Source organism: Chamaea fasciata, unplaced genomic scaffold, assembly GCF_029207755.1.
Source record: "Chamaea fasciata isolate MVZ Bird 193981 ecotype frontalis unplaced genomic scaffold, bChaFas1.0.hap1 SCAF_2, whole genome shotgun sequence".
NCBI lineage: Eukaryota > Metazoa > Chordata > Aves > Passeriformes > Sylviidae > Chamaea > Chamaea fasciata.
Window position 1 is genome coordinate 24,074,252 of NW_027094087.1, and position 27,046 is coordinate 24,101,297.

Consider the following 27,046-nt stretch of genomic DNA (forward strand, 5'->3'; position numbering starts at 1 on the left):
TTGCCTTTACCACACTATGAAAAATACACCCTATTGTCAGCCACGAGTTCAGCTGCACTACTGTGAATATGATTTATCTGCCAGGGCTGATGAAGACAAACGAGCTTTGGTGTGATTTGAAAAGCCAGGATAAAAACCTACCCGGGGATACAACCACCTGTACCATCCATACTTTCATGTGCAGCTCTACATGTGTCAACTCTGCATGCAGGAGCAATGAAGACTGCAAGGGAGGTTGATGGGCACATGAGAAAGCAAATGAAAGTTTCTCCATGTCAGTTGTTGGATATAAAACACCTGACAGAGGGTTTAGGAAAGCTTTAGAAAAGCTTTTATAGACAGATGACCTGATTTGGACAGTTAATTCCAGACTTCCTCAAGCCAAGAGCAAATAACTAGAAATACCTTCACCTACCAATGGAATCATGAAGATTAATTGCGAGAGAGGGTGCATTCCTCTTTGGTAGAGAAAAGGATGCAAGTGAGTAACAAAGGCAGAGGACCAGCATTTTTGCATCCCTATTCCAGAAAAACTACAGGGGATATTTTTCATTCCATTCTGGAGAAATAACCTGTCTCTTCAGAGTACATGTCTATAGTTCTTGCTTCTGCGTAGAGCGCGCTAGAGTATAAAGAAGAAATTCAGAAGTACAAACGAAATAGATTTATTCTTTTTTTAAAGTAGCAAACTTAAAACATTGCAAAAGGTTACAATGATTTAGAACACCCAGTCTGAGCGGCCACGCTTGGCTGTTCCCTGAGTACGTGTGAGGTGACTCAGCACACAGGGCTCTTGCGGTGACCAGAGAGATTGTGCTGCTTGCAGCCTCCTGCATTTCCCTGCTGCCTTCGCAAGAGGCGCACGAGGGAAAATTACCTGCCTGCCGTCTGGGGACACGGCACAGAGCAGCTCCTGCTTCTCTGTCACAGCAAACGCAAGGGCAACGTGGACAGAGTGGCTGGTCCCCTGTCTCCTGTGAGAGAAGAGATGTCAGCCATGGAGCTCGTTCTTCTTAGTTAATTTTCTGAAAATAATTTACGACCAGACCAACACTTTTAAAGTTTGCTGGTATGAATGGCTTGAGTTGAGAGCCTCAAAGACTGTCTAGCCCCTTGAATGCCACTTCCCTGCTATAGGTTCGTACATATGCAGCTGCCTATAATAGGTTGCTACATTAGCCTCTCTGGGTTTTGCCATTTCAATTTTATTATTATTGTCAAGCTGTGGGTGTGCACAGTCTCCCCCTTGGACAGACTCTGTGGTATCGCTATCAGCAAAATCTAATTGGCTACCAGCATTCTGTTATCTCTATGAAGTAGCTGTCACAAAGGTGACACCAGAGTGTCAACACGACTGATTGGATGGCATTGTGAAAAGCAGTTACCTGGCGTATAGTCCGCTTTAGCAGGAGATAAACTAAATTGCAGAAGATCATCTTCTTTGTACACACACATCACAGAGATAGGAAGAAGTTACTCACTCAGTCGCTCTAATATCAAAATTGCCCCAGAGGAAGAGCACAAAGCCCAGAGTGCCTTTAGGCAGCCAGGAGCTAGATTATATACCTGCACTAAAGAGATCCCTTTTCATCCTTTTGCATCAGCCACAGAACTTGGAGAAACTGGGCCATTATTAGGAACAGGGTAGGTTGTGGTAACGTTATAGGTGGATGGAAAACCAAGCATTGTCATGACAGAAACTGGGCTAAAACTACCGTCAACCAAATCCTTCATTGATTTGTTGGTTCAGAAAATTCCACATTAGGCAGGGAGGAAAAAATGTCATGATGACATATACACAAGGGGAGCAAAGTAGCAATGGTACAATAGTATTAGATGGGCTCAGGTTGCCATTATAGGTTGTCTACAACAGAAAATTAAGATTTTCCTAAAAATACAGAATTATTGTGAAAGACATTTAAATGAGATAGATGTATGACTGTCCAGTCTCATGATATACTCTGTAGAGCAAGGGTATTTACTGAAGTATCACTGAGCTTAAGCTAGGCATAATAGTTTCAAAAGGCACAAAGTCAGGGATCAGTTAAGCAAAGCAGAACTCACATTGGCTTTCCCTTGCGAACTAATTCTGGCATATAGTTCTCTCTGGTTGCTCCAATCAAATAGATAATCTGAGAATATTTTGATATTGTTATTCAAGTTGACAGTTTTGAATGAGCAGGCACATAAAGAAAACTTCAGCTGAAGCTGTGGCTGTCAGTGCATTTAGGAGCATGATATGCAGTTCTGCTGTTATTGAGAAAAGGTGCAAGGGAACATCAAACAACTTGAATGGAAACAAAAAGTAGACTCTCTTGGACAAATGCAATCCTTAGTGACTCTTCTCTAAGCCAAGAGGACCTGATAGTGAAGTATAAGATGGGGAACGCGTAAGAGGTACACAAGAAGACTTTCCAGGGACTGTAGTTACAGTTCATCACGTTGCTTTCACCACAGTCAACATCACTTGTTAGGATTTTTGAAAAAAACACTCTCCAACCTCTTGATCCTTAAATTCCAATTATCAGTATGACTGAAAACTGTTTCATTGCCAGTGCTGCCCTGCCTACAAAAGAATGACAATGGCAACATGTTTTCATCATGGTTCGTGCTGTCTGAAAGTGCATTTATGATTTGTGAATCAGAGGACTAGAAAAAATGTAGTCACTTAAATAAAGCCTACTCTCTCTTGTCAATCCAGGCACCAGCCATTTTGAAGTGGATCTAAATCCTGCTTGTGGAGTAACAAGATGTGAAGCAGGTGAAGTAGAAGAGTAACTTCTGATCTACCACTGTAAGAAACAGCAGACACCAGGCAGGGCAATTCTTTGGCTGCATCTCTCATTTGGAAAGTGAATTCTGGGGGAGAAACAAAGTTTAAGTTTTTTAAAATAGCATCAGAGATCCTGCAGTTTCCCATTCTGAATCCTCCCTTACCATCCCTGCAAAAGTAACGATGAAGATCTTCTGTAATAGAGAGATCCTGCACCTCTGATTGAGTCAGGACATTCAAGGCAGAACAGTGAATTTCCTTTCACATCTCAGTTTTTAATTGTGTCTGAATTTCACAATAAGCATCTTTGTTTTCCTGAAATTCGGCATGACTAGATCACTTGTCAGCAGAAAATGCTTCTGAGGGAAAATTATATGTCAGTTGGAAAGCATTGTCTAGAAATGGAAATCTTGTGAAAGTAAAAAAAAAAAATATTAAAAAATTTCTAGTTCCGTCAGCATCATCTAAGGTTTCTCCATTAAGAAGAAAACATTTTATGTCTGTAAAGTCTGTATTTGTTTTATTCATTGTTTTCCCTTCAGAATGATCTATATGCAGGATTCATTCCTGAAAGGACACCAAGGCCTTTTTCTACATTAAGAAAACATGCTCTGTATTGATGCCAACTTCTTTAACATAGGCAGTGCTTCAGCTGGCCTTGAAAAACACTGAATCTCTCCAACAGGGTAAGTTTTCTGGAGGTCATGTGGAGTATGAAACCTCAAAGAACTTGAACTTTTATGCTAGTTCTTCAATATAGCAGGAATGTTAACTCACCTTGTATTTTCTTGTGCATGTCGGATGACATTCCAGCAGTACAGAGAAAGGTGAAGAATTTGCTGCACCATGCCTGGGTGATAGCTTCCTCCAGACGGAGGGCAGTGGGAAAGGAATAATTGGGGAATTGTTGGTGGTTTCTCCAAGTTCCCCATCAGTGTCAGATTCAAACCATTTGATGTTATTAGAAGTGAAGCAGTCTGTTGCCAGTTTTCTCCTGTTTCTATTGCCCCTGCAAGCAGACAAAACAAAGGAAGTGAAATTAAAGCTCTGGAGGGCTTCTCTTCCCTCCTTTTTTTGTGCTTCTGTCATTCTATTTGACTGCTTTTCTTCTTCTTGACTGCTCAGGAACTGTCACCTTGTATAGCATCTAGAGGGTCTCTAGCAATTCAGTGACAAAGAATAATAAAGTGGGTGGAAAAGCCACATAAAAGGCAGATGAAAGAGGTGGTGAAGCAAACATTTTTAAAAAGCAACAAAAAATCAACAACTAGAGGGAAGCAATGGGTCTGGAATGGTTACAGTTGTTACTGTGCTCTGGAAATATCAGTAATGAAGAAGTAGAGGCAATAAATTGCTTTGAAACCCTCTATGACCCTTTCCCTATTCTTTGTCACTCTAGAGATGAACTGTGTGCATTGGAAGTTTCTTTCTCTATCCCCCCTACCCCACCCTCTTCCTTTTTCCTGTGATTTAACAGATACGGTAACCTTTGTGCTTTTTATTGTACACTCAGGAAATAAAATTCCACTCAGTTAAGCCACACTGTGAGTGGCAAGGCAGCCATCAACTCAGGTGGACTTAACTGTGCAGCAGCTTAGAAAATCCAAATCTACACTCCATCATGAGTTGAAGAACAGCTCCACTGCCCTTTTCCTGCCCTGGCTTCTACCCTCTCACCTAACAGTAACCCGCAGTTACCTAAACTGATCCAAACCCAAAACCCCAGATCCTATATCTCCCCCCTATCAGGTTTAGGCAGAATGACTTAATTCCTCAGCTTGGAGAAATGGTCACAGGTCCCCATCTGTGAATACACAGCTTTGTGGAAGCGCCTAGACTCTCAGAGGAGAGATGAGACAGATGAGGTCAATCACATTAGAGCCCTGGCATTACATGTTAAGGCAGGTTTTGCCTTAAACGGAATATTGGGAATCACGGAGGACAGTTCTCTGTGTTTTGAAAAGGCTGGTGTGTTCAAGGACTTCCAGAGTGATCAATAAAAGTGCCCATAATTCTGTGGCTCTATCACTAACAAAAACATTGTAAAATACAGAAATGTCAGCTATAGGGCATCTCTGAATTAAAGTTCTAAGCCTTTGTAGAGGTGAACTGGGGTGAAGATTTAAAAAATGAGGCACGGTGTTCACTGGACAAGAACTTTCAATTTACTGTGTGGGCAGTGGAAGAGCATCTCTTATGTCTCCCCTATAAATCCTTTCAGGTCACCAGCTCATGAGCATATCAGAAGAGCCAGACAGGCAAGTGCCCTCATTCCTGAGGTCTGCCAGCCATGGCCCTTCTGTGTGAGAAGGTGCGAACTCCCTTGCAATGATTTGATCTGCCTTTGAGAAGCTGGTGTTCCTCTCAGTCTAGATTCCCTTCAGGGAGCCATTCACTGGGTTCCTTTTGTGGGCACAGGGTGTCCCTTTGAACCTTATACCTCCAGCATGGAGAGAGCTGAGCTCCCTACCCTGAGAGATGCCCACTCTATGAAAATTCCTGACTTGGTGGGCATTTTTGTGTTGGGTAGATAGAGTGCTGGTAAAGAGTGAGAGAAGTGCTGTTTCTGGGCACTTTCACCCTGGCCATAAATCTTATTGCACAGATCAAGTCAAAGAGGTAATAAATCTCTTCAGGCTTGTAAGACACAATGCCAGATCCGGCCCTTGGAAAAAGGAAGTACAATTCCATTGACTGCCAACATTTGTTTGCATGAGACTTTATCTCATTTCATTTCACTATCCCCAGTACCAATGGCTTGTCTGCTTTAACTCTCTCTGAAGTAAATGTGGCTCTGAAAAGAGAGAGCAGCAGGCTAGTGATGGCCAGAAGATGCTATTTCCATACTTTTTTCTCACGTTGCCAGAAGTTTTCATCGCACAGCACATATAATACAGCTGGAGGCAGAGCAGGCTCAGGACAAAGCCATTGTGTCTGCATAGATATCCTTCTTAGACCTTTCTGCCAACACCTCTGGGGTCAAATTCTCTAGCTGCCTAGCTTGACTTAGGGTATCCTTCAGGCATCATGAAAGTTGCCCCACTGACTCACCAAAAAGAATTAATACAGCACTCTCAGACCTTTAAGCACCTCTGGAGTTCCCCTAAAAGAACATTGATGGCCCCCTGTCACAGATTATTTTGAGAACATACACCAGAAAGCTACAGGTGGCCTACATCATCACACATCTCCCATTGCTGTTCTCTCATGGACAAATACTCTCCACCAAAACCACTTTGGGGAGCCCAAGGTATCCACATATGTTCAGTAGGGTGCTCATAGAGTGAAGCAGATCAGATGACCTCAGTGAGCTTTATGACTTTTACACACTCTAGGGAATTCTTCACTTCCAGAGGCACAAAAGCCAACCAGGGAAGACACCTCAGCATAAATTCCCCAGCAGGCATGTGTGAGACTGATGAGCTTCTGAGTCAGTCAGACAATGAGTCATTGCCCTCTGGAGGGAAAAAAACCCAAGACTTGTCAAAGTTGTTTTTTGAAAACAAGAGGAAATTATTCAAATTTAACAAATAGGTAGGTATTTGGCTGGATTGGGAAAGTCCTTGTTCTTGTATCTGCCTGCATCCACATCCCAGATGAGTGCTCTAGCAAGCCTACACAGCCAATGTCCTCCTTACCTGACAACTATTGAGACAGCTAATACAAAGTGTAATAGCCCCCCACCCCCACAACTCTCCTTAGCAAAGACAAAGGAAGTGCTTCACCAGGTGGGAAAAAAAAAAAAAAAAAAAAAAAAAAAAACCACCAAAAAACCCTGAGAAAAGTTTTGGCTTCTAGGAACAGAGCCAGAGTAAGGGCTTCTATGCGACTTCCAGCTTCCTTGGTTAAACCCTTGGCCACCATGCTGTCTGATTTTCAGGTCCAGCTGGGCTCTTTCATCAAAAATTCCCAGCTGAGACCAAAAACTCCTTCCAAAAATGTTACTCCTTCCAAAAGTTAAGAAAAAAAAAGCAAACACAGAACATTCTTGTGATTTCACAAACTGAAAGCTTTCAATACAAAACTGTTGTATGATTCCCCATTGAGCTTCTGTGAAAGATGCTCCAAGAAACAGCAGTGGTATAAATAATATAAATACCAAGTATCCAGGCTACAGGTAAGCAAGAGTTAGATATAAGAGAGTCTGACCTCGTTTCTCAATCTCCATATGCCATACTCATTCACTGTGGAAGCATTCAAACAAGCCAACAGTTGTTCCTTTTCTTTTTGCCAAATAATAAATCTTTCAGACAGCCTCACTGGAATTATTCATACATGCAAACGGTCAGCTACTGGAATGTGCTTCTTTGCAGGTTGTTGTTGCTCTTCTTCATATTCCCTGGGTTTCAGGCATCCCCTCATAGCATCCTCTGATGAAACAGGAAGACAAAATCATCTTTTTAACTTCACATGGGAGCATAAAGTTTGTTACACAAAAGGGAGAAGAGAACTGTTAACTGTCTTCTGGAATTATATAGAAGTAACAGCCTTTTTCTTTTAAAGGCTAGTGGTTTGGAAATCAATTATGATACAGACATCTGAGTGCCAAAAAGAAATTGCTGGGTTAATTGGAGAGCTGATAAGACCAAAAGAGTGCTGTGGACTTGGATGGGATTGGGCAATCGTGATCCAGGTAACAGGGCAAGAATCAAACATTTTCATCTGCTAACATAATTGAACTGAATTTTTACTAAAAACTTCATAACAACCATCATCATTAAAACAAGAAAGAAAGATTAAGGAGTTGAGAAATCACAAGCCCAAAAAATTTTTGAAGAGAAAATAAATCTTTCTTGATCTTGAAAATCATTTGACTAAGAAACTGTTTCCTTCTGCCTGGTGTCTTTCATTGCAGGTCCCAGAATATCAAAGGGGGCAGTCAAATTATGATGACTGGCAAAGGCCATTATTTAAGCTTGACCATTAAAACAGAAGACAAGGATTAAGGCCAGCTGAATTTACAGACAAATTTGTAGCAAATTATGCTACTGTAAGCATAGTCAGTGCTGACATCCAGCTATGTTCAGCTAAAGAAGCAGAGATTCATCTATGCTTCTAAAGGCACCAGAAAACAAAAGTGGAAATCATTCCAAAACATATACCTTCCTTTTTTTTCTTCCTTTAAGTAGTTCTAACGGATATTTGTCAAACTCAGATTTTTTTTTTTTTTCAAAGAAGAAATTCAATAACTTTCTCAGGCAATCTATTTTACTGCATAACTATTCTTACTGCTGGAAAGTTATTCCTAATATGGAGCAAGAGGATCTAGGTTACAATTTAAGCCCATCATTTCTCATTCTTTCCGTGGTGGATGTGGACAGCAGTCTTATCTCCACACATACTGAAGGTCTAACAGCAAATTCAGCTTTCCTTACTGTCAGGCGTAGACCTTAATTACAAGATGATTTCAACTCTTACAGCTCATATTTGTATATACACTATGCATATTTATGGCACATGCCAAAGACGACTGCTTTGAATGGATGGTTGTGAGGATTTTGTTGAGGTAAAGAAAACAAATTGTCATTGCTGGCATTACAGCACAAGAAACATTTTTCACACATCCTCGTAAGTATTCCATACACATGCACGTATATATACAGTTTTCCCATTAAAAGCAGTTGTATACATACTCTGACAGTTCTGAGGGCAACCTAATGCTACCACCAGTGTGCTCAGTCCGTATCTGCATGCAACCCCCCAGTGCACACACAGGGACAGAGGATGTGAATGCTCATGGATTTGTGGTACAGACTTGCAGATGGCATAAATCAATGTTGCTCCTACTCAGCCTAATTCCTATTCATGCTGGCCATAAGGCATGAACAGACAAATAGGTAGATCTCCATGTCTACCCAGCCATATGGGCTGCATACCCAGGTGGGTGTGCATTGCATACCTTCCTGGCCTGATGGATGCTGCAGTTAGCTGCCAGCCTGGCCACCCAAAGCACAGACTTGGGCACCATCAAGTTCCCATCCATAGGACGCTGTCTCAGGCCCTGGAAGAAAGTCTGTGAGCAGCACAGTGTGGTGCAGCAGGGCCCTGTTGAACCAATTAGGGTTAACACATTTCTGGTTAATGAGAGGTGCCGGTCATGATTATAAATTAATATTTTCCAGTGGGTACCCATGCACTCAAGTGTCAGTATTGATCAAACTTACCTCTGCCCAGTTAATGTTGATGGATTCAACAGCAACATACGCCTGCTCATCTGTTACCCAATTAAGATAAGCTCTCGACTCATCCTAATAGCTGTATTTATTGTCATCAAGAATATTGATGCATCTCTGTGCTAACTGCAAGCCAACATAGACACATGAGCACACGCAAAGGACACAGCTCCGCTCTGGGAATTGTCCCAGACCCAAACCACAGGGGGAAAGCACTTTGTTAACCTTGGTGTTGTGTTTTAAAGGGAGGCAGTGTTTTCTATGGAGAAGGGGGGAAAATAAAGGTTCCTCCTCTTCTCTAGATTTACAAGACTGGATTCATGCACACCCTGCCCCACACCAGAGAATAAGCAGCACAACAAGCTCCACAAATAAACTGCTTGGGCTTTTAAAGACTAAAGCAAATGGAATCCTCCTGTTGCACTGGGAGTCCAGCATGTGAGAAATGCTGGGCATGTAAGGAAAAAGCCTATGGGAAGAACAAAATAAGGATTAATGAGCATCTTTTTACATGGTTTTCTACATTTCTAGCCTAGCTGTCTGAATCAGAAGCTGCTGGGTAGCTAATGGGCCTTGGGTAAGGGACACAACAGCAGCTGTCTACACAAAAAACAAACAAACAAAAAAAAAAATGCCATGAAAATTTAACATTTTCCTTGCAGTGCAAGGGGTTCATTCCTTAAAGGCCAATATACAGCCAGCCCGAGAGGCACTAGCCCATTTCTGGAAACAGACTCCCTCCTGTAGCAAATGGGCTATTACACAGAGCAAGAGATCAGGACCCATTTACTCATAAAAAGGTCATTCTAAACTAAAACAGAAGTGAGAGCTCAGAGGAGGCCAGTTCATCTCTGCAGCCAAAGTGAAGCCCTGACAATCCCAGCCAAAGTAACCACCCCCTGTAGCCAGGATTGCATGCTGTGTTATATATAAGCTGAATTTTTATAAAAGGGGCTGTGTACTGGCTCAAAAAGTTAGAAAACTGTTAATAAGGGTCTTTTAGTGTGCAACACATTACTGATGCCTTTTTCTTGCCATGTGAGGTGAAGAAGACAGCACCATCTCACTTATGCAGAGGCTGAGTTTGGTCCCAGGAAACTGGTTGGAATCTCAAGTCATCAGTAAAAATCTATCCGGTGATTTTCGTAAGTGGTAGCCTCAATTTGCCTTCCAATTTGACAGATGCCCCCAAGGCAACTTATGGTCCTGGAAGCACCTTATTAAGCCACAGTTAATGGCAGCTCACGCCGAGAGACAAAAGTTTGAATGGGATCTTGCAAATGGACACTTTTAACCCACCAGAGGTGGAACTTGCAAACCTGCTGCCACAGAGTGATGGCAGAGCTCACGCTGCTGCTGCTTCTGTCCAATCTGTCCTTTAGATAAGTGAAGGACACCTCTCTCCAGGGCTCTCCACTTAGTACTTTTCATCGTTCGCTAAATTAAAAAGTGAGCAATTGACATCACAACTTATTAAATGACTGTTCTCCCTTCCTCCTACTACCATGGCCATGTTTTAACAGCCACAGACACTTTGCTGGTGTCTTTTTAATTTGATTTAACTAAAAAAATAACACACAAAGCCATTTGGCCTTGTGCCACTCAATGTACTGCTATAGAGTAGGCATGAGTTATAGGGCAATATTTCACACCCTGTTGTGTCTTATTACTTAACTAATAACAATATTTACCCAGGGTTTTCCCCAAGCAATTCAGACAGGTTTAAAAGAAATCTTGATTAAAGAATGACAGCCAAAGTATTGGATGTTAAGTATAAATAAGAGTAATGTGAAGAGAGTGGAAGAGTTTACTGTTGTATCCTGGTAGTTTGCAGTAAATCAGTATAATATGAAAGTTCCTCTTTACTGGGCTTCTGCAGTTGTCAACTCCCTTGCTGCAGCCCATGTAGAGATATGCCAGACCTCTGACTTGCACAAGTGCAGCTCTTGTAGACTGCAGCAGCAACGTGCAGTAGTAGCCTTTGCTTGCCAGAGGCTGAACCACTTATGCTAATCCCTTAGCCATTACACTGAAGGAATAATCAGCCACCTCTCACCTCTTCTGGGCCTAGCCACCAACAAATTAAATTATTGCAAACTAGAGTATCACAGACTTCACCTTACATGAGTTCTCTGAAACTCTTGGTAGTTTGCAACTACAAAAAGACTTTCAGCTGATATTAAAAAAGTCACCTGTAAGAGTGTTACCTGTGGAACTCACCACTGAGGCAGACAAAGGTAAGGACCAAGTAAATTACAAGGGTATTAGATGTTACCAGTAAAAGCACTCCCTTTTCAGGTTAGAGAGGATATGACATTTTTACTGGTTCACATAACTCTTTCACCAGTCAGGCAGCAACTGTCTCTTTGGTAGATTACTCCTTGTTCTTTGCACCTTGCAATTTCTGCTGAAATAGTCGGCATTGCCCTCTGATCAAGGCAGGATACAGAGCTGTCAAAATCCTTGTCTCACTTCCTTTGGTAATTCTCCAGCTGACTAAGAAGCTTAAGCAACACATCCATTCACCTAAGGAAGGCACTGCAGATTCCTCCCAACCTAACTGCATTGAGAAAACTCATCTAATACTGTAAATACAAGGACTCCTGTCAAAAGAAAAGAAGAAAAAATACATTCAAATTTATGTCCAAGTTGCTATTTTCCTGACTGCCTCATAGATTACCTGCCCACTGAAAAGAGGGGGGGAATCATTGCCATTTTCTACAGATTCTTATTTTCCCGTGGAGATTTTCCCTCCACAAATTTACCAAGTTTTGAAGCGATTTCTATGTAAGAGTTGCTAAAATCACTGTGCTGGTAAAGATGTATGCCAGCCAGGGCTAAGCACTCTAAATAATGTCATTTCTGTTGAATTAGTTAAGCTGATGAATGGGCAAAATCCTGCAGTTGTTACTCAAGCAAAACATCATTCCAAGATGCTGAAAATTCTGAATGAATAAAGGCTACAGGATTTGGTCCAAGAGTAGTAATTTTGGAGCAGGCACCTTAAGGAACATGAGTCTCTTCTGACATGACCTTGTGACAGAGGATGCTCTTATGGTCCAGTCCCAAATCATACAAGCAGCAATCTGTCACAGGCTGCATTTCTGAGAGGACTGCAGCTGAGGAGAAGGGAAATGACAAAACATTTACCTTTCATCAGGCTCTGCAGAGGTTGTCTTTTTATCTTTCAGTATTTCAGGATTCACCAGCCTTGCTTCCACGTTGGAAAGACACGATATGAAACACTTGTTCCTTTCCAAGAGCTTTATACTGCAGAAGAGCTTATGGACAAGCAGCTGAGCAGTATTTGCATTTGCAAGGTCTGTATCTGTGCTCAAGTGAGATCCAGCTAGGGAAGGTCACAGTGGAATACAAGGACAGGGAGAGACGGAGATCCTGCTTTGTCACCTCACCAAGAGGGAAAGGAGCCCTATGAGCCAAGCAGAATCGTGTGGAGGTGGTACCTCTGAGTAACTAAGGAAGCGGGGAATGAGACACCATACCTTATAGAAAATATCCAGTCCTAGCTAAGGGAACACTTTCTATCCTCCACTTACACTGACATCACCTGCACTTGCAGTCAAGTTTTACACTGTCTTACCACACACTTCCTTTTCTCCTCCACTCGCCTCCCTGTAAGTACACCCGACTGCATTCAGTCCAGCATTCCTGCTTTCAGGCCTGTACCCCGTCAAGTCCTTCCCAATCTCTCCCAAGGCCTCCTTTCCCCTACACAAGCACCTACCTACAGTTCTCTCACACACCAGTCTCTACTTACATCCCCGACAGTTCACACCAGGGAATGGTGTGAACTCATTATTAACTCTGCCAGCTGTTTCATCACCCTGACTCTCAGCACACCAAACCAGAAAGGCCTTTGTTCTCCAGGACACCCCTCCCAAGTGACTGACTGGGTGGCTTATCACCCAGAAGCAGCAGCTTTTGCCCTGGCAGCTTATTTCTATATGCCAATCCTTCTGTGCTAGCAAAAAAGAGTCTTCCCTCTCCTCCTCTGGACCCCTACTGTTTGTCTTTCATTTATTTCCTAAGGGAGGGTAGAGAATCATACCATCCCTCTTGGCTCAGCTGCTTCTGCTGTGCATATTCTGGCCCTCTGCAATAGACAGAGCTTTAATGGAAAGTAGAAATGGCCTTGGGATAAGAGATCATATCCTTATGGGTTAAATTACAGGCCAGGGGCTAAAACCACTGCCAAAAAGGATAAATGTGGCAGACAGCACTAGATTCTGTTAGGAAAATAGGGATTATACTTTAAAAAACAAAAATGCAATATGATAAAAGTCCCTCAAACCACTGTGCATATGCTTAATGGGTCCAAAGCTTTATTGGGCCTAATTTAAATGGAACCAGGACTTATCCGGTAGAGTCAAGACAGACACACAAGACTCAGCTCAAGCAAATGATGCTCTTTAGAGTTATGGGACAGGCCTTAACAAACAATGTCAGGTAGGAAAGAAATGATGCCTTAAACTACAGGTCTCATAAACTCTTGTAGTGCCTCAAGCTGTTACTATGAAAATTGTATTTTAACCTTTTATTCCAACACAGAATAGGCAGAGATATATCTAAGACAGGGAAAGGAAATTCCCATTTTCTCTTAGCCTGAGGATTTAGACCTTGAAGGAAAACTGCAAGGACTATGTGTCCCATTCATCTCTCATTTTTTTAACAAGAGCACAGGACTTAATATTGGAAGCTCTAATTCATGAGTGATCTTCCACTTCTGTTGACAGACATGTGTCCAGGCTTCTCCATTTCTCTCTGCTGCTGGATGTCTTTTTCCAAACTTATGCTTTTCTCATTCATATCAACTTCATCATCTCTTATGAGTGGGGGAAGGAAACTAAGAGCCCTCTGGAAGAGAAAAAAAAATGTAAAAATAGAAGGAATAAAGGAACCTCTGTGTAAAAGCCCTAAAAGAAAGACAAATTCTTAATAACAGGGGATCATTTTAGAAAACTCTGCTTTCCTCTGAAGGCCCAGTTCATAAGCTGCACTGGGAAAAGGTTCCTGCTGAGCTCGTGGAGACTCCTGAAGCACACAGGAGCCAGAGGGAGAGAAATGAGAGACTAGCAACTAGTTCTATGTAGAGAAACATGACTCCCTTAATAACACTCTTTCACATCCTCCTACTTTTCCCCACCCGTTCACATAGCCTTCCACTTCTTCATGGAAAATGTATTTCAGCACCATTTCTCAACACTTACATTCTATGTCCTTTGTGGTACCCTAAGTCACTTCCAACTCCACTTGCCTGACTTTGCTCACCTTGGCAGGAAGACCATTATACTCATGATTACTTTGACACAACAAACCCCACTTTCTTATCATATCCTCTTCCCTACCCTCCGTGGCAGCCGTTCTGTAGAGCTGCAGCAGCCTAGGAGTGCATCTCCCAGATATCACAATGCCCTTCTGTTGTGCTGCTTCCCAGTCCCTGTGGAAGAAGGGTCTTCTACACCCAGGCCCTATCTGTATCACCTTTTTTGTTTTAAGACATGATTTTGAGAGTCCTGCAAGCATGGCTTTCCAGGGCCAGTGAGGATGATGTCCACCCTGGCACACAGATTTTTCTTGTGAGAAAAATACCCGTGTCAGGTCCTGGAAGTGGTGGTTTGCTGGAAACAGCACTCTTAGGGATGAGTACTGGTGTGCACAGTCCCCCTGTGACCCTGAGACCAAAACAGGTGCCGGGTTTTGCAAGGAAATATTAAATTTCCCATTCTTAGAACTTTCCCATTTTTAGAGCTACCCACATTATTTCTGAGATACAGTATATATTACTGAAGCAGTATAAAAAAGAAATTTATATATCAAGAGCTGAAGGAAAGATTATGATTTTGCCTGATTTCCTAGCCATGACTGTTGAAATTCACCTAAAAATATCAGTATCAAAATGCCTGTGTTTGAGCTAGAATCTCTCTTTTAAATAGCAGGCCAGTCTTGATTTGAAAAACTGATCTATCATTTCTCCAGTTATCGTTTCTCTGGGTATTTCATCCCAATGGAAAGTTATCCTCATCATGAAAAATGCCTGACTCCCTCTCCCTGTCTTTTCTGTAATTCAGGATGCAACTACTGGGTCTTGACAGAATTTTCTTTGCCAAAATTGCTGCAATTTTCTTCCTAAGTAGGTAAACAGGGCCTATGGTGATGCTTCTCAGTCTTCTCTAAATAGATTGAGTTTCCTAGGTAATCTGAGGCATATTTCCAAATTTTGCATCATTCCAGTGGGCTCTTCTCTGAATCCTTTCCCATTTATCAACAGGCCCTTGATACATTTTGCAACACACTTAAGTTAATGTTGGAAGAAAAATCACTTTTTTTCACTTTCGAGGCCTTTGTGTGCTTGATTTCTCACCCGTAACATTATGCATAACTACATACCATATGCAGTACAAAAAAAAGAACAAACCACAAGAGAAAAAAAAAAACCCCAACCCACAGAGGAGGCTCTTAAAGGTCAAAAACTAAACCAGCAAATTTATACCAGATAAACCAATCAAAGCCTATTAATTTATTTTTTCCCCTGTTTCCACTTCTGCATGCAGATGCTACAGAATCTTAAAGAACTTTACCCAGTGACTTTTTAAGTTCAGACAGATATAGCATGGTCCTATTATCATTTCTTCCATTGGAAAACCATGTTGCAAGACTTAAAGGAAATTTTTCCTAACACCTAAATTTTTCATGTGGCTAATTTAATCCTATTTCTTTTACAGCCTTAAACCATGCCATGTAAATCTTCTTTCTTCTACATCCTTAAGCAAAATAAATTACATCCTATTATTCCTACATCCCTAAGCAAATCTAACTAACATCCCTTTGTTACTCCTACACCCTAAAGCAAGCCTGCATGTCTCTCTAATGTGTCCAATCCTTTAAAAGCTTGTACAGAATCCTAACACCCTAGGTGGAGTAGCCATATACATGTTTACTTCCAGTTTCCATACATCCACCACCAATGAGAATTTGCAGTTGATTCTCCAGCATTTCTTTAATCTTGGGGACTCATGTTACATCAAGATATTCCAGATCTGTCTGAGCTGACGTGTCATTATTGCAAATCATAATAGTTCCCATCATGCCACTTCAGGAATTGCTACCCCTTCTTATGAAGCTCACAATCTCAAGTGGTATCTACTTCTATTATACAGATACATAAATATATTTTGTCCTGCAAATGGCATCACTATTGAATTTCACCCAAATGAGACATCAACTACTCTTTAGAGTAACTGCAGCAAATGGGATGGGAAACAGAAATAACCAATGTTCTCAATGAGGAGTGGTGAGTGTTAGCTGCAGGAGAAGCAAACACATAGCAGAACAAATGGTTTCTTCAGCAATAGACTACAAGTAACTCATCAGCTGAGTTTTTGGGTTGAGAGTTTTGTTTTTAAACTAGGTCGCATCCAGTGAACCTCAGACTGCCAGCTGTACATCAAGGAGCACCTTATACCAGGACACATGACCAATCTGCATGCTAGATAGCATTTTAGACATGTCAAAGCTTTGGACACATGCAAGACCCTTGCCTAGTCCAGAGATATCTGAGATCAGCAAATCCTTTCTCTGCTAGAAAACAGGAGAGGCTGTAAATAACTGTGTTATTTTGATGTCATCCATATAACAGACAGAATTGTACCTATTTTCAGACAACAGGAAAACCAGAAAGCATGTCCCAGCTTTGCACCCAGCTGTTTGGGCTCTTTTAACCCATCAAAGGCAGGTTTTAACTTGCTCTCTCTGGAGGTGAAAAGGGTCTGTTTGAAAGATGCCAAACTGGTCACTCAGTTTGAGCTACCATCAACAGTGACTTAATTACCGAATCACAGGATATTTGGGATTGAAAGAGATCTCCTGAGATTGCCTAGTACAATAAGATGCTTTCGAGAACATAAGTCATCTTTGGGGCATCAACTGTGACTGATCTCCTGCCAAGTGAGGGAATAGCAGAGCCTGCATTTGATTTAAAAACCACCCTGCTGTATACAGATCCTCTTTGGGAAAACTCAGCAGATATTTAGGTCCCACATCCCTTAAATAAGGATCTTCGTGTTCTAGGGCTATAAAAATGCCTGATGGCCTACATAACAAAAGCACTTTAATAGCAGTTATCCTGAAAATGCATCTGACACTTTAAGGCAGATTAAAGAATACGTTTTGGATTTGATCAAGGTGATACCAAAGGGGCAGACATAGATGCCTTGCTTTGGCAACACTACTACAAAAAATTAGGTTCTGGATAAAATCCAAGTGTTTCCCCTAGCTTTTTGGCCCAGCCACAACACTAAATAATTAATTACTCTACCAGGTCTGTTTAGAGCCCAAAGTGAATTATTTGGTTTTTTTGGCTCAAACTTGCATCAGAAGATCTTCAGCTCAAGATAACTGACATTTTACAATATAGCAAGGACTACCCTTTGAGACATAAACATTTTGCTTCATTGACTGATCTTTTTAAAGATAAAGACACACCTTTCCCTGGAACTCAGGTCATGTTTGCATAGTTGAATAAAAGTGTCATAAACCTCCTTTTCCCTGGTAGAAAGCAATGGAGAATTAATTCCTCTTAGGGCCTTCTTAAGCAACTACTTGATCTCATCGTATGAACTTACCCTCTTCCTTTTGGGGTTAGTACAGTCCTCTGACTTGCCAGGGTTGTCCACCAGCCCATACCGAAGACTCTTTACCTTTGAGGACAAGCTTTTCCTGCAAGTCAAGCCAAGCCAAACTGATACTGACTCACAATCGCTTGGGCATATCATTAGATATTGCTGAGGATTTGTGCATCAGATCAGCTCCATAGATTTATTCTTTATAGTTCTGTCAGTTCACAAAGGAATCAAGACTGAGCAAAGGTATTTGTTGTTATTATTATTATAGAGACATGATCCAGGAAAGAGGTTTTAACTCCTGAGTTAGGTAAAAAACAGTGAGTTAAGAATGGAGATTTCAGAGTAGAAATCACTTTCGATTTTAATAGACAGAATTAGCATCTCACTATGGTTGATTGGAAACTGCTATAAATACTTCTGCCCATGGAGTTTAGCTGGTGGATAAGATCAGTTTCCTTTCTATGGTCTTAAAAGAGCAACAAAGTTTATATTAGTTGGATGCAAACACTTCAACATGTTGATCTCTTAGCCCATCTGACCACCTGTGAAGTGAGAGAAATGTGAGAAAAATTTTTAGCTCGTGAACAGCCCAAATGCTGATCCTCATCATATTGTACAGTCCTTGTGGACTTCATCACCAGTGGTTTGATTATACAAAGAGACATTTGGACTACTGTATTAAAAATAAATAAATAAAGCCAAAGAAACCAAACCTTTCTAGTGATTGTGTGAAACAGTCCTGTATGCTCCCATGCTCAGATAATAATCTGAATGATATTTACTTGCTGCTATTTGAATGCGACGTCTGAGTCCTGTCTGGCTGCTAAGCAGACTTCTCCCAGACAAGTTTGAAACACATTTGGCAGCTCTTTGCCCATATGGGCTCCCTCAGACATGCTTCATGAAAATCACACAACTAGACAGTTGCTCAGAAATTGACACATGTTCCCCTCAGACATGAAAGGTACTGGTAGCCTGTGACATCAGCTACTTTAACACAGTCAGATGCCACAAACATGAGTCTAGTATAAAACAGCATTTAGTTTGCTCACAACCCTGTCCCAGTAATGAGATGGCACTTTATCACACTCAACAACAAATTAAGCAGAATATTTCCTAATGGAAAACTGTTGCCTCTGTACTGAGTAAAAGGAGAGTAGTGAACGTAAAAGGGACACAGTAGCCCAAGGAACTGCATTTTCATCATGTTAAGCAAACTTCCCATCCATCCAAAGTGGTCCAGCCATCCAGGAGCCACTCAGGCAGCCACACTCACAGCACCTGAGTTGGGACTGAGGCCCCTCCTCAGGTACATCTCCCACACCCACAGTTAGACCAGATAGCAGAGTCTCATACATCTCCATCCTTAATATAATTTTATCTTGGTGCAGTACCTAAATAACAAAATACCTGCTAGAGCTGGTACATCCAAGGAGGTATCCTGAACAAAGGAAACCCTGGGCTGTTATACCCTCACAGTCTAAGGACAGGAAAGTCCAAATCCTTAGCTCCTTCCTGAGTGTCCTGTCCCCTGGCTGGCACAGAGGTATGTCCCTGTGCCCTTTATCATGCAAAGGGTCCGGAGTTCAAGGGCTCTTGCCAATCCAGCCCTGAATGCATTCTTCAACAATCATTTTCTCTCCTTCTTCTGCCCCTCCCTTTCACGCGTCTCCCTCCTCCTATCCTCCTTCTGGTGAGGATGCATTTCCACAGCATGCAGCCTCTTCTCTCTAATAAAATTTGTCTTCTGTCAACAAGATTAAATGCTTGAAGGGGATGGTATCTGTGAAAAACACTCTCCCCTTCACTACATACTCCTCAGGAACTGGTGCTCTCCAGGACCAACAGACCTTCTGAGTGAGGCCATGTGGCAGCTTTCTGAAGTGTCTGCAGCAGAAGCCTGGGAGGGCTAGAAACACAACATCTTCTAGTCAACCAAACATGATTATCTCTGACTTCTCTCTCAACATCTGTAATTGTCCCAAGCCAGAGTCCTAGGGAACCAAAAAAAAAAACACAAAAACCAAGAAGGGAAAACAGTGGTGGCATGAAGTAAGAGAAGGAAAAGGAGCTATGCAAAAATGGGAGTAAAGGATTGAGAGAGAAGGCAAGAGATTTATTCAGCATTTCCTTGTCTGTCTCCTCCACAAACTGAATCACAGAAGCATGAAAGTAGATGTATTGAATCTCAAAGGAAATAAAAGAAGTGGAAAATTAACTACTGATGAAAAAAATAGCTGTGTCCAGGGATTCCTGCATATCAACTCTGAGCTCCTTCTTATCAGCTTAGAATAGAAAAGGCCAGGGGACTGGGGAGGAAAGGTCAAACGCTGACAGAAAACACAGGCAAGGGAAAAATGAGAGCTAACATGGAAATCAAAGCAGAAGAGCAGGATGGAAAAGAGTTGATCCTGTTTCAGACAATTTGCATGCACTGTCCTGGGTGCCATTCCCCCATTTTAGGATCATGAATGAATGAAGTTTTTTTAAAAGCTGAGGCTTAGAATAGCACACCACTTTCTGACTTTCTTACCACCACCTCTGTTTAGCAACAGCTAAAAACAGTGGGCTGGGATAACCTCATAGAGCAGCTGCCACAATAAGCACTGGCACACAGCTATGACCTGCTGCCTGCCAGGTCCCAGCTGACCTCAGCAGCTCTTCCTGATGGGTACTAATGGCTTGGACAACATGCATGAAGCTGGCCTGTGTGGATTCAGAATCCTATCTGGATTTTGGGCCTTGTGTTTTCCTGGATCTTATGCCATTGTTTCCCATCGGTTTTGAAGGAATTTTGACCTTATTCTTTCCTGGGCCTCCCTATGCATTCTGACTAGAGTGGCCACCTTGGATTTCCAGATGATGAAGGATAAAGGGCTGCCTCCACACATTATGATCTGTCTCATCATAAACAGGTCCACTGTCACAATATCATTGGAAATCATTAAAAAAGAGATTGGAATAAGTATATGTAGTTATTACTGCACACAGGTAGTAATTTACATAGAACCTTGAAGAGTGGTTTCCAGTGGAAGTAAAACTGGTTGTCCAAATATATTCCAAAGAAATGTCTTGCCACAAAAACGCCACCACTACACACCCTGACAATTCACATCATTGACCAACAATGTGCAAAGCTGTCTCCTTTTTGGAAATCTCCACTCAACCTCAAAGCTTGGCTCCCAAATAGCAAAAGCGACCCCCAAATTACCTTCATGGGGATAGCAACCTAGCTGTTCATATTGCTCCCTCAAATCAGTATAAGCATAATGTCAGCAACATTGTGTCTTTCAATGACTGAGCGTTTGCTCACAATCAGGGCCAAAAAGGACACACAAAAAGGTAGGACATGCCTGGGGACTCACTGCTGACATGATTCAGCAGAGTAAATTACAACCTTTTACAGAAATAGCTAATAGCTTTAAAGTCGAGAACAAGATAAAAATATGTGGGGGGTAAGCAGGACAGATGGGTTAACAAACATAATAGGATATGCATAATTCTCAGCTACTCAGGAACAGTAATCACAAATCACCACCTGCCCAGTTACTATCAGATGGCAGGTCTGCCTCTTCACAACAAATCTGTTTCCTGTATGTGCATCACAATCTTGGTGCATTCATTCACTTACCATAGTAACTTTTTCTACATAGACAATTCAGCTTTGTGAGAAGGAACAGAAGTTTACACCTTCCTATACAAGACATTACTTACTATATTTGACTTTGCCACATGCGGGTAAAGCAGATGAAATCAGGGAGCTTTCAGCATATCAGTGCACCTCCCCTTTATTTGCAAAAACTTACTTTATACAAGGCTCAACTTTGAAACTACAGAGCACAGCAGAACAAGTTTTGAACTGTGTTTCACTCCGGTGGGGACTATTTATAGTACCAGGAGAAAATAAATATGGAACCCTTCAAACTCATTGGACACAAAACTTATCAAAAGACATTGCACAGAACATTTTTGAACAGAACAAAAATTCCACTTGTGAAGATCCAGGTGAATTTGGGTCAATTTTGACACACACACTTCTGGATAAAAGAAGAAAAGTGAGATGTGGGGACAGATGAGAGAAAGATAAAGTCAGATTTCTTTTTTTAACTGTTGAAATGATGGTGCCATTTTTTAAAACTGCCCAGGCTTAAAAGAAGAAGAATTTTACAAGAAATAAATTAACATCCTTCCTACAATTAAAAGAAACTTTTCAGTTTTGGATTGAATGAGGCACCACTGGGCAATGAAACCCACCATTCTCTTTTTCCTTCATTTTACTTTATTTTTTTGTCCAGTCATTGAATTGAAAACTCTATTATTCACACAACTCAATCTGAAATAAAGAAAAGAGCAAGCCAGCTGTAGACTCCTTATATTCTGAATTAAAATGTCAGGCTATGGCAGACATGGTAGAATATTCTGTTGTCAGAGAATCACACAGTATATAATCCCCTAATTATAACCAAACCTTTAGCAGCAGTTTCATACACTCATAGTATCACTGGGTTTCAGGTATCCTCATTCTGAGCTAAACTTCCCACAGAGCATTAAGGGCACATGCAGTGAGCAGTAGGTCTATGAGATGATGGTTATCTAATTCCTCTGATGAAAAAAAGGAAAACATCTGTCAATGAGAGGGAAACTTGCAACCTTGGGAGTTTTTGTCGTGGGACAGTGACATTGCTGGCTTGTCTCTAAAGAAAAACTTGGGAGGCAATTCTCAGGGAAAAAAAACCACAATAATAGTAGGGACTGTTTATTTGTTAAGTAATGATAAGACTATGGAGAAAATGAAATGTGGGCTCAGCAGAGCTAACCTAGTTTTTTTCTCTTTTCTCAGGCATCCTGCATTCAGAACAGCTGAGTAATGAGCAGAATAGTGGGCACCAACCTAGGGCCTGCATCCTACATGGGATGGGCAAAGGATGGTCCATCCAACACAGAGGTGTAGGGTTATCACAGCTTTTCAATGGTTTATTGTGAGCTATCTTCCCTCACTCTCATCAGGGCTTCTTTTGGCACAGATTTAGCCTGTCCAAGCAGCCAGCTGATCAGCACTGATTTTTAAGCCTGTGCTGCCCAGAGGGATAAGGGAGACATTCTTCAGGCTCGCTCGCTCACCAGTCGGCCTCAGCAATTTCTCCTTATCCTTGCCCGTGAGCCTGAGTCCACTGAAATGAAGAAAGTGGAAGTTATTTTCTGCTGTTGTTTTGAATGTGAAGTAGAGCGGAGCTGGGATTTCACTCTCAGGGCACTACAGGGTCACAGGCGGTGCGTAGACAGCACAATTGCTTATCTCTCCCCAAGGCATTGCGTACAAGAAAGAAAAGAGACACACAGCACTGGCCAGGGTTCATTGCTCTTGGCAAACTGCAGCAGCATCCCAGGGGTGAGCAGCTTCCCAAGCCAGCCAGAAAGACCAGCTCAGAGGTGAAGCATCTCTTTGGCACATGAGCAAGACAGCCTGGAGCTCAGCAGACTCAGATTAACAATGTTTAACAGCTGCAGGGGTAATAACCTTTTGGGACAGGGCACCAAGGCCTATGGGGAGGCTCCATTGCAGGCACATTGTCATTTTTTGTAGACCTGAATGCCACCATGTGCTGGAAGGTGTTCTTCTACAGAGTAAGAGTTCGGGGCATTCTCCTGGATGCTTCAGCTATTTTGTACGAATTGTGATCTACATCCCCATAACTGCTAGAGAGAGCAAGAGCAGAACAAGACCCTGCAGTGCTTTCTAGCCTGATGCTCCAGTGTTGCCTGATCATCAACTTACAGTAGGGTAAAAAAGGCAAAATGAGACTTGCAAGGATTCTCATTGAATTCCACCTGTTCCCCATCAATAGGTATGAGAGGAAAATTTGCACTATAGAGAAGTCAAAGATCAGATGTGAAGCCTGATCATTTCAATGGCTCTGTAGCACACTGTATCATCCTTTGATGCAGGGGTAAGCATGCAATTTGGTACTATCAGGCCCCTTTCTTGGATAACTTCCTTGAACCCTGAACATGATTTTTAGGCAAGGGAGGCAGGTAAATTCTTACCTTACAGAATCCTCAAGGACTGCAATTCTCACCTCTGGTGGCCAAACTGACCTGCCCCAGAATATCGCATCAGAGTAGCTGGTGAGAACAAAAACAACCAGGACATTTATGTCTGCATTCCCCATGAACGGTCCACAAAAGTCATCGACTCAATGAAACACCGACCCTCTGGAAGACAATCATAGATCACTGAAAAAGTGACTTTACTCACTGTTTCCCCATGAATTTTGCCTTAGCCCTGCCCTCAGCTGAAGCTCCTCTCAAGAAACACTACAGAGCTGCTCCTGTGACCATTGTGCTCCTTGGGCAAGGGCTCAGCTGACTCCTGTGTGCCCTCAGGAAGCAAACCTCCTTCCCTTTACCTTTTCCTGCAGCCAAGCACTACATCTCACCCCCACCCCCATCACTGCCAGTGGGCTTGACGGGAGGGCTACATCTTCCTGCCCTCAGATAGCTGCTCTTAGGAGAGAAGGAAGCTCACCCAGATGGATTTCAGCAGTTCCATGAGTATTTTATGGTCTTTTACTGATTTACAGCCAGTTCAGCATTCTTGTAAATGGCTATAAATTGGATTGAAGTCATAAATCATAACCAGAGAAAGAGAGACACAGTCTCTGAGTCCCAGCACAGGCTAAACCAGCATCTATGAATATATGGAAGAAACCTGCTCCCTCAATCAATACACACAGCTCAGGCTACAGCAGTGGCCCACAGGGTCCAAGCCTATTCCTCTTCCACAGGGCTCTAAGAGCAGCTACACACTGCACGTGTGTGAGGCACTGAGAATTACTCCCTCCCAATGCCTGCCAAAGCCAGCTGTAACACAGGGGCTGTGCCCACCACCTCAGGCTCTGCACACTTCCTGACCTTTGCTGTACTCAAATGCGTGTGTAATGCACACATACACATCCCCTGTGAGCAGGGAGGCAGACAGCACCATTCACACCAGACTCAAAATTTCTTCACACAGATCAGCAAGGGGAGATTCCCACCTCACACACTACCTGTCTCAGGAGATTGCCTTCTTTGTCCGCTGAGACTGGCAGAAAGTTGCAGGTTGTTATTCTTCTGAAATGCCTGATTTAGTCCACATAGAGCACTGAGAGCTGAAATGCCTTACTTCCACTCCACAAGCCTGGTAGCTAAAACCTGGGGGGTTGTATCTTTCTTTTTTATTTCCCAAGGTCATTTTTAGAATCTAGGCTGTAAGCATTTCTGAAAGCATCTGACACAGCTGTCTAGCTGCAAGCTAGACCCTTCTTATTTCTGTAGATAACTGCAACCCAGGAGCTGGCTCTTTCCACCTCCTTAACATAACAGCCACTATGCTACCCCCTAAAGGCAGGAGGCGCCAGCTCACTCTCCTATTCACCCCTGCAGTTCACTACATCCTTTCCTAAAGACACCAAAACCCAAGAAACCAAGTGACTGCCATTACCAGGCTTTTTAAAGCCCTGAGGGCTGCCAGGTGAATTTGTTTGGCCCTCACCTTCTAGTTAACTTCCTGATGAAGTTAAGCCTAAATGTCTCCCCTTGTCAGCTTAACGAGCTCCTGCTGCTGCTAGCACAGTAGGAAGAAGTCCTACCACACTTACTATCAAAGAGTTTTGCTTGCTTAAAGAAACTTGAAAAGATAACACAGGGGTCTGTCCAGTGCTACCTGCATAGGCATCACAGCCTCAGCAATATGAGTCTGCCAAGAATTGTGTCATTCCCTAGCTGGTGCCCTAGGATACACACCCTATTCATACAAGCAGTGACCCCTTCTCATGTCTATTTGCTTCAGACTTGCTTATGTTTATTTATTATTTAGACAGATGGTTTGGTTTAGTCTTATACATGCATCTGTTGAAATTAAATTATGTGCCTTGCTCTCTCTATATTCTGGGTTGTTTTTTTTTTTTTTTTTTTTTTTTTTAATACAAGCCACTGTCTAATTGTCAACATGAAGGGAGAATGACCTCCCTGTAGTTCCCTAGAAAACTAAACCACTGATGATGATATCATTTTGTAATGGCCTCAAAGAGGAGGTGAACTGCTTGCTTATTCATCTTTTCATAAATTAATAATTTTTCTGCTACTTTGTGCTCCCCCTTGTATCTGCTTCTTTTCCCTCCTTGTCTTATTTTACTTGTTTGTGCATCACTGTCTCTGTGATGTAACACCTCAAAGCCCTAGACTGGGACCAGCTTCCTTCCTGCTCAGCACAATACAAAACACAAAAATATTCATGTTTGCACATGGGCAAGGGTGACTATTTCTGGAGTCCTCTTGAGTTGTATTCCAGGAGCTTTCAGTGGATAATACAGGCACTACTTTTAAGGGGTCTATCAAAAGCATCAAAAAGTAAGCCCCAAACTGATAGGTCAGAGTCTCTTTAGAGGACTTGCACCTCTATGGGAGCAAAATTAAAAATATTTTTTTTAAAACAAAGGCTGAGAAATAAAAATCATAAACCTTTTCTTTGGACAGAAAAGCCACAATTGTTTTGGTGTAGTAAAAAATACCATGATCAATAGCAAAAGTAATCATAATAATTGACCTGTAGTTGTTTGCCAAGACTTTAAAAAAGAATCATAGTAACTTGACCATTTATATCAGCATTCTGATTCTTGGAAAAACATATTACTTTAAGCTGCATCTAGTTGGAGATGTTAATATCAAGGTAAAATATTGCCAACACATAGATGGTTGAGAGCATTTCAGGAAATTATGAAAGGAACTAAATTTTATTCTTACCCTTACTGATTACTATGATTTTCCACTAGACACTTACCTTCATGTCACAATTTTTTTTTTCTTTTTTTGGGTTTCATTTTTATTCTTTTCATTCATTTTCATTCTACACTGAGGATCTGGTCACCTAATCACATACCTGTTTGCTGCACTGTGATCGGGGCAGAAAGAAAACAAACAAGGTAACCCAGAACTGATGGCATCAGCACAGTACAGGGTCAGTGTTCCATTGGCCCTGTCGTGCAGCAGGGATCTGTGACTTGGACATGTATCCCATGGACACACAAAAGCAGCTTTGAATGAGTTCAGAGCTTCAGTATCAAGGAGCATGGGGAACAACATGTATTCTGTGGTTCAGGACTTGGGTACAATCAAAACAGCTTTCTTGATTGTCTGGAGCAGCAGTGTTCCACTTATCCTAATTCCTCCCACCACAGCCCAGATTTAGCTATTCAGATGTCTCCACATGGCTCTCAGCCTTTTCTTAATAGGACAATACAAAATTGAGTTTGGCTAATGACTGGAGACTCTTCTGGCACCAACACAGCCTGGCACAGAGCCGTCAGCCTCTGCTGCCATCACCGCTGGTCCTGCTTTCAGAACCGGGGGGCAGGAGACACATCCCCAGCGCACACACACTCAACCACACACAGCCAAACACTCCCCACATGGTGATG

At 42.1% G+C, this 27,046-nt stretch overlaps 1 long non-coding RNA gene across 6 annotated transcripts; it reads right to left on the minus strand.

Annotated features, from left to right (window-relative positions):
* Positions 1–676: 676 nt before the first annotated feature.
* Positions 677–25,064, minus strand: LOC136284835 (uncharacterized). Of its 6 annotated transcripts, none has more exons than XR_010719311.1 (7): positions 24,638–25,064; positions 23,634–23,711; positions 8,673–8,774; positions 6,923–7,143; positions 3,551–3,782; positions 2,684–2,859; positions 677–2,566 (listed from the first exon to the last, which is right to left on the minus strand). It is a non-coding gene; the product is annotated as an uncharacterized lncRNA (long non-coding RNA). The 6 variants fall into 6 exon arrangements; XR_010719313.1 differs by having other exon boundaries at positions 677–974; positions 1,386–2,859; XR_010719310.1 differs by adding an exon at positions 17,589–17,682 and having other exon boundaries at positions 677–2,859.
* Between the last annotated feature and the right edge of the window lie 1,982 nt (positions 25,065–27,046).